At 31.4% G+C, this 13,858-nt stretch overlaps 2 long non-coding RNA genes across 2 annotated transcripts; both read left to right on the top strand.

The window, feature by feature from the left end:
• The first annotated feature begins 401 nt into the window (after positions 1-401).
• On the top strand, positions 402-4,008 carry LOC128173173 (uncharacterized). Its single transcript, XR_008242443.1, has 4 exons — positions 402-957; positions 2,170-2,278; positions 3,100-3,246; positions 3,508-4,008. It is a non-coding gene; the product is annotated as an uncharacterized LOC128173173 (long non-coding RNA).
• A 1,140-nt stretch (positions 4,009-5,148) lies between these two features.
• Positions 5,149-7,084, top strand: LOC128173174 (uncharacterized). The gene is made up of 4 exons (XR_008242444.1): positions 5,149-5,297; positions 5,796-5,888; positions 6,123-6,197; positions 6,931-7,084. It is a non-coding gene; the product is annotated as an uncharacterized LOC128173174 (long non-coding RNA).
• The last annotated feature ends 6,774 nt before the right edge of the window (positions 7,085-13,858 follow it).

Raw genomic sequence — 13,858 nt, 5'->3', positions numbered from 1 at the left:
TTGTGCTGTTATATTTAGTAATACATGTATTAACAATTCAAAAATGAATTTTTTAAAAACTTTTTTAATAATACAATTAAAACATTTTCATCTCAAGAATTATTTCTTTCTTCTTTAATTTAATCAAATTCAATTTCAACTATTCATTTATTCATCACATTTTTAAAAGTGAACATGCATAAATAAGCATAGTAATGCCATGTAATGCCAGCATTACACTAGATTTTGGAAAGTAATTAATTACATTAGCATTACTTGTAATGCTAATTTTGTGGCATTACACATTACTAGCATTACTTTGAAAACATGTAATGCATTGTAATGCATTACCATTACATTTAGCATTACCCCAAGCCTGATATATATATATATATATATATATATATATATATATATATATATATACCTGACTTATGCATTTGGTAGACCGATTGTATTATTTTATCTTTATTAGGGAGACCAGTAGATTAGGGAGACATATTTTGGTCTCCGTATTATTTTGACCTTGTCTAAAATGTAATTGGCTTATCTTTAAATTAATGAACGGTGTGTCTTTGCCTAAAATGCATCAATGTGTCTATTATTTGACATCCAATAGTTGCCTTTTGTCTATATTTTTTCGTAAAAAGGAATTCAATCTGCCTCCATCGTATAATTAGCAATGACTATTTTTCTGCATTTAGGAGACCAACGAAAACTTGCAATATTGCAAAAAATCTAACATATATAATGTGTTTAGCCTTTAATTATTCTAAATGAACTTGTTTTCAAAATACTTTTTCACTTTTTATGTATAAAGCCTAACTAGAAAAAAAGTCGTTAATTTCTTGACCATGTTTGAACATTTGGCAAGTGCTCTCCGCCATTTGTTCCGAGTACTCTCGGAACGTCTCGGGTTAAAACAATGGACCTTTTAACGCCAGCGTGTTGCCTTTTAGGAATCAAAGCCATTTTATGGTAAGTACTTTTGATAATCCTACTACAATTGAACAAAGTAATGTTTTTTTTTTAAATATTCAAATAAAATAGGGCGATAATGTGTGCAACTTGACTATTTTACACCAAATGTTGATTAATCTTCGAGGACATTCGAAATGAAGTTAACAATAAAAGCATGATATTCATTTCCATGGTACGTTTGATGTAATATGTAATTCAAGGATTTATCAGTACCTTCTCCGGAGCAAAAGTCGTCCCCATTCCCAATTGGAAATAAGTTCACTTCAGCAGCTGTCCAAATTATGATCCCAATTAGAATAGCAGTATTTTTCCCCAACTGGTAAATAGTTCTTATGTTTATTTCTTATCAAAAAATACTTCGTAAAATAACCAGAATGTCCATAAATGTTCAGTATTAACAAATGATTAAACCCATTTAGCAAAACTGCAGTCATAAAAGTTTCAAAAGTTTACATCGCCAACTTTTAATCCGATTTTCCTCTGTTTTTCTAAAACATCGTTATTTTGTGGTATACAGTACAGTACTGTAAATGGGACATGTTTTTTTTTTACACACACTAGACTGATATAAAAGTAAAAGGTAAATTTTATGAAATATTTCAAACAGAAAAATACATTCTCAATTTAAACAGGGGATGTTGATAAATTCTTAATAATGTAATACTTTTATGACCAGTGTTGAAGGTGTTTATTTCAGGGAAAAAGACTTGTTCTAATAACTAAATATAGGAATATTATACATATATCTATATTGTGAAGTTAATTAGATTCTATTCAATTAAAGTCTAGCTCTTTGATTTTCCATTATGATAATGATAAATTCAGAAATCATGATGTCTGCAACATATGATTTCTCCCAACTGCATGAAATTGTCGATACAATTTTCCCAATTCCAAAAAAATGGCATTTTCAAAAAAAAAAAGGCTGAAAAATCCCTGTAATTATATAGCTAGTTTATTGAAAATGGACAGAAAAGTTAACCGAAGAATGTCGCTTTATGTAAATAGATCGACATGAAGAATTTTCTATATTACAGTTATATGTACCAGTAATATTGTTTTAAATGAATTATGTACGTAATGTAGATATATGTACATGTACCTCTTGTTACCTAAATGAATTAAAAGCAAATTAAGATCAGTTGCTCTTTTTCACTTGTATAGTGGAAAGATAGCCGACTATTCTATGTACGAATTGACTTATTATAGGTAAGATAGTCAGGCCTCCATGTTTACAACCGGGATTTACAATTGTGACCCACATTTACAAATGTGACATCATAGTATCACTCTTGTTTGGTTTTTCGGATATTATCAGGTTTGTAAAATTTTTGGCTTTTGATGATTAATAATAATGTAAACAATGTGTCCGCAGATTCCCGTTGGGCTGAGTGTGATCTGTTAACCAGGCAAAACATGTATGTCTTGATTACACAGCGTTGTGCACAATGTGCTCTCAGGAACATTCAATCCAGAAGCATGACCAATGTAGCAACACTTTTAAAACTACTTTTTGATACTTGTATTAATTTTAATGTTTATGCGCACCCGGGGCGCCCTTCCCCCTGTAATTGTTGATTTATTAGAATAACATGACATGTTTCATACATGATAGCATTAGAAATGGTCGATGGTTGTAAATATTTTGTTTACCAATTTAATGTATGTTCTCACTAGAACATGCACATATGATATATGGTAGACTATTATCACATTCAACTCTCTCTCTCTCTCTTTCTCTCTCTCTCTCTCTACAGCAGCGATTCATCTTATGACCTTTAAAAATCATGCACCTGCACTCTTGCGAAATGTTGTAAAATGTTCGTACTATGTATTGTTCGTGCATTGCACTGCGATGATTTGGATCGCATTCAGTCGCGTCTGAATAGTGTGCATGTCCACAATTTTTAAGGACTTGATGCAAGCACTAAAACGCATGCAACAAATGCGAGACCTCATGCAATATATGAGAGAGCTCGTGCGAATCAAAAACATTCCAATTGCAAAGAGTTGTAAAGTGCTCGTACGCCAATTGTGAATGGGGCTTAATGTAGATGTTTATGAATCCAAAAAATTTCTTTGCATATAAACAGTCTGATAAACAATGCTTTCACACAGGTGCTTGTGGTTTTAATGTAGGTTTTGGAGTTATTAGCACAACCAGTCATGTCAGTGGAGATTTTCTCCTGCAGGAGAAACATTAAAAGGACAGGATGGGGAGGAGAGATTGAAGACAAGCACAGAAAACAAAATATTTATCTATAAATATAATGGAAAAGAACTTTGGTAATACGATTTATACATACTTACATGAAGCTGGACGTATGTAGCTCCTGATGTGAAAAAAAAAATTGAAGCAACGTTTATCCAAATTTTTTTTTCAGACCAGGAGATACAGGCCTGCAGCTAAATGTAATATTTTAACATTTATGTATGGCAGTAATGTTTCTAGAAATAACTATAAACAATTCTAATTAAGTCAAGCAAAAATACAAGTAATTATATGCTTCTTATTTAAGGTTTGTTTTCTTTTTATGTACACTGTAGTACTGATGCTGTCAGGAGTGAACAACCATACATGTATCTGCCAGTTTGTAAATGATGGCAAGGACGATGCAAACTCCACCATAAGCTCAGAGTGTTTAATGGAAGGGAATACCTATGATTGTTTGCTAAGAGAGACATTGTGGTTGGGGAAGAGATACTTCATGTATATGACTATGGTTGTGATGGGAAAAGCTTGCGGTGGCGCAGCAAGGTAGGAAAATGGTTGGATTAATTAAACACAAAAAATAATTATTAAGAGAGAGTTTAGTGATTTACAATCAGGCTTTGGATATCTTGTTATCTGGCTTTGGTTTTGTTTTTGCATTTTTTCGTACATTGATTTGTTTTAAACTAATCTAAAAAAATAGGTTTTTCTCAAGAATTTGAAAAGTATCAGAATAGATAATTTATATGTTTTTATTGAAAAACAAGCCTAAAACTTCTGTTAGTGTTGTTAAATAGGTTAAAAATCGTGATCAATTAATCAGCAGAATTGGTTGTCTCTTGCCAACTGATGATCGGTCAATCATGTTTAATCATTAGGAATAAAATTTGCAATGATTTAAAAAAGTAAACGTAGAAGCTTGTATTTACAATACAATATATTGGTATTTTTACAGAGTCCACCCCAAATTCATTGAGAGCTAGCCGCAACACAATGGAAAAACAGGGCATCTTGACCCTCAGAGAAAAACAGTGAGCATTTTGAAGCAGGTAAATGAATTAAATTCAATGTTGCAATGTTATTATGTTTTTAAGCAAGAAACATTAATACAGTCAGTGGGGTAGCTAGACCTGAAACGAAGTGCATGCTTAAAATAGCAGGGGGTGTGGGGGCCACCATGAGGCCCCCAGTGGGTCCAGGACAAAGCCCAGGGGGCGAAAGCCCCCGGAAGCTCATGGATTCTGACGATTTTTAACACCAAAAATTAAAGCAGAAATTGAAAGGAATGCTTACTATTTAAGCCTATTTTTAGGTAGTTAAAATTGTTTTGGTTATAGTTTAGGCATAAAATAAAATCACAAAACTTATTAAAAGTTAAAAGAAGAAATTTTTTTTTACATTTGCCTTTGACCCACTCAAAGTTTTTATTCTTAAGTTCATTTTTACATAGTTTATGGTAATGAATATCTCAATAAAGCTGTGATATTCTAGCGGGGAAATTTAAAATGTGTAAAACTAAGTTCAACTGCAAAATAAATATTTGCCTTTTTAGGTACATGCATTGTGTACTGTTTCTTTAATATGGTACTTTAAGACCATATTGCGTGGTTATATTTGGTGCTTAATACGTCTTTGTTTAGCATTGATTTCGGATAAAGTAGGACCGAGTGACGGAAACGGGTTGATGGAATAACTAAGTATGGACCTTAATACTTGAATTCTTTTTTTATATTTTTTTTTCTTTATTTATTTTTTTACTGATTTTTCCCCCAAATGATGTGCATGCTCAGGCATATAAGCATACATGGTAGCTACGCCACTGACAGTGTACAATTTACTACTCAAGTCTAAGATTGCTCATGATCTTGGGGCTTGGTCTCCCTAATGCTGTGATAATGCATTTGATTTCCATGATATGATTGGAATGTAATGGATGTAATATATTTGTTATACTTACAAGTACATGTATAAGTCATTAGGAATAAGTTTTGCAAAGAGATAAAGAAGTAAACTTAGAAGCATGTATTTATGATACAATATATTGGTACTTTTTTACAGAGCCCACCCCAGTTTCATTGAGATCTAGCTGCAACACAATGGAAAAACAGGACAGCTTGACCCTAAGGTAAAGCAGTGAGCGGAGGTTGACAATGGTTTTCGAGGGGTGTCAATTTCAATAGATACCCTCCCAAACAGGCACTATTCATTTTATTTTACTGAATGTCTTATTTCTAAAGAAAATTTTACTGCTTTTATTTAGAAATGAAGTAAATTCTACGACAAACCGTAAGCTCATAATTTAAGCGCATGTAACAGTTCGTTGTGTTACCAATTGCCAAGTGTGTTGCTAACGCTGAGGGTAATAGAACGAATTACCAACTGCGTCTAAACCAATCAGATTTCAGTATTTAACATTTAACATAAATAATAATAAAATTGTTTGTCTGGTCTCCCTAATGCTGTGATAATGCATTAGATTTCCATGATATTAGTGGAATGTAATGGATGTAATATATTTGTTATATTTATTTTTATTAATAATTAGGAATAAACTTAGCAATGATATAAAGAAGTAAACTTAGAGACTTGAAATTGCAATACAATATATTGGTACTTTTTACAGAGTCCACCCCAAATTCATTGAGATCTAGCCGCAACACAATAGGAAAACGGGACATCTTGACCCACAGAGAAAACACTGAGTATTTTGAACAAGGTAAATGAAATAAACTAAATGTTGCAATGTTATTATGTGATCCCGTGGCTTGGTCTCCTTAATGCTGGGATAATGAATTTGATTTCCATGATATGAGTGGAATGTAATGGATGTACCGGTAATATATTTGTAATATTTATTTTAATTAGTCATAAGGAATAAAATTTGCAATGATTTAAAAAGTAAATGTTGAAGCTTGTATTTACAATACAATATATTAGTACTTTTATACAGAGTCCACCACAGATTTATTGAGAGCTAGTCGCAACGCAATGGAAAAACAGGACATCTTGAACTTCAGAGAAAACAGTTAGCATCTTGAACAAAGTAAATGAATTAGAATCAAAGTTGCAATGTTATTATGTATAACAATTAACATGTTTGTCTGGTCTCCCTAATGCTGTGATAATGCAATTGATTTTCATACCATGAGTGGAATGTAATGGATGTAATAAATTCTCCTATATGTAATAATATTCCTAAATATAAATACACTGTGTTAGAGTAAAATCCCAAGAGATCCGAATATCAACATGGTGTGTAACTTTGAAGCGAGCAAAAAAGTGTTGAATCCTTCAATAATATGAATGAAATATTTAAATGAAAAGTATTTACAGCCTCAGAATGGTTTGTTATGAATAATTTGACTGTTATTTTCAATACAACTTCATTATTTTTCTCATTAATCGATTCAGAGCGATTCTGCAATTTTCTGCTACATTACGGGTATATGGGAGGCATTCCTGTCAGATTATTATAACTAAGCAGAGTGTAGTGAAATTAATAGCATTATTGTAGGCTTAAAGCTTGGTTATGTAATTGTAAACAATACGGTGCGTCGATGTAGTAAATGTCCGATATCATATGCAATGTCAACCCGTGCACGCACGGGTCAAAGTCTAGGAAGAATAATTAATTTTGACTTGTGAAAGAAAGTAATCATTTTAAGATTGATAAAGCCACAAAAGGGGCAACTGTTTCTTTAAAAGATTTCTTGTTTTAAACTTTGTTTATGCAATAACGATTCTTTGATCTTTTGCAGTTCCATACCATTGTTTTCCCTCTCTCAGTTCCTGTGATGAAAGAAGTCAACTTGATAGGTTTGTTTCAATCTATTTTGTGAATGTTTTTCTTGTTTGATAATAGGTTAGTCATACATATGTAGCTGCAACAATGTAGCCCTCTCCGATTTTTTATAACTGATGTTTACTCCCCCCCCCTCCCCCCCCCCCCCAAAAAAAGGCTTCTGGCTTTTGAATGACAATGTATAGATGGAGTTAGGGGTTCAGGACATGAGGGGGGGGGGGAGGCAATATAGTGTTAATGCATATCATGCTATAACATTTTCTTCTCTATTCTCACACATCTGTATAAAAACTGACCTATAATTATGTTTACCAGGAAGTCCTCTACTGAAATCTTAATTTTCATGTCCCCTGGAGTATGGGTTTTACTCTAGGGCAGGGCCAAAATGGATGTATAGGTGTTATTGCATATAATGTTAAAAAATTATCCTTTTTACTCCCACACACCTGAAAGGAAACTGAATTCATGATTTTGTAGACCCGATCTTTTAAGTTTTTAGCCAAAATTGTAGGTTTCACAGTTCTTTTTGAAAGATTTCAGGCAGGGAGGTGGCCGTCATTACTAATTTATAATTTTTCTACTCCAGAATAAAACCTAATTAATTAAATGCATATAAGAGACTCCTCGACAAGTTTGTGTATGGGTTATATGCTACTCAGGTGACCGTTACAGGAATAGAAACAAATTTCTCATGGAGATTTATAATGTGAAATGTTTACATCTTTTCACCATTCGGAACCCACTTGAAATACCTCATACAATTTTTCAATTATGTCATCCAGGCTATTTCATGGCCGATGCAATGCAAACTCCCTATAGGCTTTCTATTTTGGGTTGTGTATTGAAGCCTAAAGCGGTAGAGGGGGCATTTCAAAACAGATAATCTTGACATATAAGTGGATGAATGTAGTTCGAGCATGAATGTATTTATGAAAAAGCAAAACATTCAGCAAGAAGTAGTGGAAGCAAAAACCATACAGAGTATGGTATGCCTTGAATCTATACATAGGTATTATCCTTTTTACATGAATATGTAACAATATAATAATTCTGATTGTTCATATTATTTTTAAAATCTTTTCAAGGTAAAAGAGAAATCCAGGAGTTTTTGGAAAAACATGAAATGTATTCATTGGAACGGCTTGATGAGAGGACCAAATTTTTGAAGATTAGATCTAAAATCTTCATCGAGAGAAAAACAACAAGACTTAGGACATTTAAAAAATTAAATGAAATGAAATCAATGAAAAAGCAAACATGAATCTCATCATTTTACATGTAATGTAACTGTAATGTAACAACAAGACGTAGGGCATGTATGATAATTTATTTTTAGCTCACCGAGACGAAGTTCGGGGGAGCTTATGCTATACTGCTGGCGTCGGCGTGCGGACCTGGTAAAAGTTTTTGTTGCAGGTCCTGTATCTTAGTTATTTCTTGTCCTATCTTCACCAAACTTGCATGGATGATGCATCTGGACCTTTTTATGAACTTGAAAAAGTTGGATGCTGAATCTGGGCAATGAATTTTAGATGCTGGAGGTTAAGGTTTTTGGAACAGGTTAAAGTTTTTGGTGCAGATGGCCTTTGATAGCAATTTCTAAATTACTACTGATCCAAACTTGCATGGATGATGCATCTTAAGATACTGATGCACCTGAAAGGCTTGTATGCTGAATCTTAGCCATAGGTTTCGGATGCTGGATGAGGTTATGTTTTTTGGAACAGGTCATATATTAAATTTATTTAGTACTATTTCAAACTTGCATAGTTGACTTAACTATAATATTAATGAATTGCAAAGGTAGCTTCAGATGCAGAGCCTGATCTTCATAATCAAGGATGCTAAAAATATATCTTAGTAATTACTGGTCCTAACTTTACCAAACTTGAATTGATGATGTGTCTTATGATACTGATGCATCTGGCAGGCTTGAATGCCGAATCTGAGTCATAGGTTTTGGATGCTGGATGAGGTTTAGTTATTTTTGAACAGGTCACATGATTTATAAACAATAGCTTGCATAGTTAATTTAACTATAATATAAATGAATCATAGAGGTAGCTTCAGTTTCAGATCCTGATCTCTATTATCAAGGATGTTTAAAAAGAATATCCTACCTCACTCTAGCCTGATTGATAGATGTGTTTGTTGTTAAATGATTCATATGATATAGTATTGTCAGATTTGATACACTATTGTTTTATATGATACAATGTTATATCATATATTATATTATAAAAAGTTAGTAGGATATTGTATCAATATTTTTGTGCATTATGATATGACATTGTATCATTATATTGTGCATTATGATATAATATTGTACCATTATGTTGTAATGTAAAGTATTTTTTATTATGATGCAATGTTGTATAAAATGATAATGTATTATATACTATTTTATCACATGCTATTGTTTCATATTATATTGCCATATCTAATATGGTATAATATGATACAATATTGTATTGCAATACATAATATCTTATCACATTATATGATATTGTATAAAATGATATTGGTTTATATAATATATTACTTTATCACATGAAATAGTATTATTTGATATTGGAATATATAATATTGTAACATATGATATGATATTGTATAAAGTGATATTGTATTATATAATATATTACTGTATCACATGATATTGTATCATATGATTTGATACAATGTTGAATCAAGTTATATTGTATCTTATGATACAATATCATATTATGTATCAAATATGATATAATATCATACAATATCATACTTAAGTATACAATATAATATAATGTGTTACAAAAATGTGATGTATTATGTGATATGACATTGTATCATATATTATGATATTGTATAATGTGATCAAATGCAATAATGTATTTAACATGACACTATGTCATATCATATGTTACAATATCATATTGCATCATTATTTATTACAGTATTTTATTTTTATTATTATATGTGTGTATCTTATATTAATATATGAAATGAACATATGATTATTATCCAATTTTTTAACATATGATATAGTAATATGATATTGTTTCGAAACAGTATCCATAGATATCCAAGATCATTAACTATGATTTTCAGGTAATATGATAAAGGTGGTCTCATAAAGGTAATGCTTTATAAAGGTGATGCCTTGTCTCGGTGCTTTGTAATCTGTGATTACCTTTGTTTCTTATAAGGCAAGAAAGTGGCCCCTAAATGTGATATGTATTGCAGACGACATCCTAATGTCTTTATGTTTGAAAATTTTGAAATTTTTTTAGCTGCTTAATCCTGTTCGTCCTTTAATTTTTTTTATGCCATGCAGTTGATCAGTCATTTTTGCTCCCAGAGTAACTTTTAAACTTTGTCAATTTCTTACATGTGTACTTATTATCAATGTTATTCATTAACATTTATTAATGAATGGTTCATTCAATACGTGATCTTTGATCACCTTTTTTTATTGTTATATATGAATTATGAAAAATATTAAGTAAATCAATTTTAAAACTTTATTTTGTTGAAATGTATGAAATTTGAAATATGAAAGTTGAAAATAGATTATGAATATTTTGATTTCATAAATTTACAGATCCTTACATACATGATTTTGTTGCACAGAAAAAAATGAAACTGTTGTAATTGAACTGCAAGTTCACCAAAATAATGGACATGTTATGTACACTGAATTTTGAATGCAAATGATTGCTCTATTAATAAATTTGAAATGATTAATTGTTTAAACTTTCAAAATTGAACTAATGTTTACACCCTGGTCCAAAAGTTATAAATGAAATCTATTTGAAATTAGTTTTGATGATTAGTAAAGTTTGTTCATGAACTTAAGATGTTTTTTTTTTTCATTTATTAATGTGAAATTCTAAAACACATTAGGATACATGTAGAATGGATTGAATTGAGAAGATAATCTTCAGTAGGGACGCAAATTTAAAATGCTACATATTTTCCCCATTTTCGCAAATTTCGTGACATGCGAAAAAAAACCGGACAGTAAAAATTAAAGGGCTTGCAAATCACGAATATTATGGTAAAAAAAGAATGGTCTACCTAAACCCTAATTATGTAATATTAATAAAAATGTATTATCGGTATCCCATAGCCGCATAAGACAGTAGCAAAATATTAGAGGGACAATGTAGTATATTTTTAAGGGCTAGTAGTAATGAAAAATTAAAACAGATGTGAGATTATTGCCATTCCACAGACCTCTAAATGACCATCTGAATATTAAAAGTCCACACCATCAACTATGTGAGATATTAACAAAGCTTACATATACATGCACATGTACACAGTGACCTTGCATTATATCTTAATTCTATGTTGCGTGGCGATAAAAAATGATAGAGCACTTGCAAATCATGAAAATTATGGGAAAAAAGAATGGTCTACTTAAGCCATAAAAGATATATATGAAAATATATGCACGGTCTCCTTAAGCCTTATGAGAGAGTAACAAAATATTAAGGAGACCATTTTTGCTGTATTTTTTTAAGGACAAGATATATTGAAAAATTAAAACACATGTAAAGTTATTTGAATCTTGAAGACCTCTAAATGACTATTTGCAATAAAAAATATGCACATATAAAAATTTTGTATATTGTCTCCCTAAACTACATTTTAGGGTATGGTCTCCTCAATGCCTAAATCAGATTTATATATATATATATATATATATATATATATATATATATATATATATATATATATTATATAATGATATTGAATAATGTGATCATGCAAATACAATAATGTATATATAGATTATTACATGGCAATTTTTATATCGCATAATATATTAGCCCGAGGTCGCTGTATATCACCCCGAGATCCGTCAGGCATACAAACATACAGCGACCGGGGCTAACATAGGATGCCATATTAGAATTGCCATGTTATGATTTTTTTCATCATATACTTATAGAAAATATTAAAGAAACAAAAAAACAAAACACCATGTGATGAATGAACATTGTTAACAAATCGCTCCGTGTATACATATACTATCTGTGATAAAGAAGTATATATGATAAGAATTAAATTTGGCCCCAATGATTCGCCATTTTTTTTTAGTGTTTCGGGTACAATAAAATGTTAACTAATTTTTTAGAAGAGTTGATATAAAATATATTTTTCATCTATTTATTTGATTAATTTGCACTCACTGGCAGTATATGACGTCATCACATCACATACATATCTGTACTAAGAAAACAAAGAATGATAGAAAAATGACGATGCTCATTTCAGGGGGCCATTTTAGACCCTTATCATATATAGTCCTTTCTAGAAATTTATGCGCAAGCTGTTTGTATAGTAAGTTGACCTTGAGGTAACTATTTCACGTCATACTCGGAGATCTGAGTTGAACGAAGCATACTGAACTCTACGTCATAATAGCCGATGATTAAGGGGTGTGATATAACATCTGAGGATTGCCGGAGAGGGGTGTGATATAAAATTAATATATCACACCCCTAGGGTTTATATCACAGGGGTAGGGTAAGCGAATTTTCGGTGTTTATCGCACAGGGCAGAAAATGGTATATTTTCTATTAGTGTACGATATAAAACAATACAATGTCACATATTGCATCATTATTTATTACAGTATTTTTTAATCTCATATGTGTGGTGTATATTACCCGTGTGATAAACCTTTGCTATATCAAAACGGGTGATGCTTTATCAAATACTTCCGGTCCGAACTATTTCTGACACAGCCCCTCGCTTCAACGCTTCAGTGACCTATTTCGAAGATTTGCTAGTACTTTCAACATGACTGTATATACTACAAAAATTAATATTAAATGGATTTTGTCAAAGACTTAAATTACAAATATGAAGGAAAACACACACCTGCGTAGCATAGGCGTCCCCGGGCTATTGGGGGGGGGGGGGGGGGGCTTAGCCCCCCCCCCCTTTTCTAAATACATTACCGTAACCAAAAGACCTTTTTTCTTGTTTGTCAAGATTTTTGATAACTTTTGCCCCCTTCAAACTTTCAATTTGCTTTGTGTAATTTATAAAACAGCAAATTACGTAAAGGAGTTCATCCTGACCACGCGATGAAAACAGATCGAGCGTACTGGTTGTGTTTATATATGAGAACTTACCGAAATAATGTTTCATAAGACTTCGATTCCACTTATCACTTATTCACTATTTTCAATTTCGAATCCTTAAGCTAGTGTTTGCTTTATAAAACATCAACAACAATTCCTCGTTCAAGACAATTCAAACTAACGAGCATTCCCAACTTTGTGTATGTCAACGAACTTGATATTCAAGTCTTCTGATCAGTATTTCCATTTAATCAAGTGAATAAGCTCTAAGAAAAATTATTTAGAGCTAAAAACTGACTTAAAGGTTTATTTCAGTTAGTGAAACTTTACATCAGAACTGTTAGATTTATCTCAGAAATGACGTACTAAATTGTATTGTGCAAGGTCACAATAGCCGCATAACACAGCGTTGCATCATCGTTTTTAATCTTTGAAAAAAAAGAATAAATTCAGATCATATAAGGGACCGTCTCAAAAGCTTCATTATGTAAATCAAATTGTATGAGATAAATAGATTATCTATAATTGTGTGATTTTATTTTTGCTTTATCCAACTCGTTGAAATGGTTATATTCGCTCGGCAGGCCTCGTGAATATATACACCATTTCAACGTGTTGGATAAAGCAAATATAAAATCTCAAAATATAGATATTCTCTATGTATTGTATGGTATATATTGTAAGTATGATAGAATGCAATATTGTATTTTATATTATTGTATTGATAAACATTGTATCTTATGATACCGTATGAAATGAACATATGATTATCATACAATTTCTAACCATATGATATAGTGATACGAT

This window comes from Crassostrea angulata, chromosome 2, assembly GCF_025612915.1.
Source record: "Crassostrea angulata isolate pt1a10 chromosome 2, ASM2561291v2, whole genome shotgun sequence".
Classification (NCBI taxonomy): Eukaryota; Metazoa; Mollusca; class Bivalvia; order Ostreida; family Ostreidae; genus Magallana; species Magallana angulata.
The sequence above is the reverse complement of the archived record's forward strand: the minus strand, read 5'-3'. Positions and strand labels throughout refer to the sequence as shown.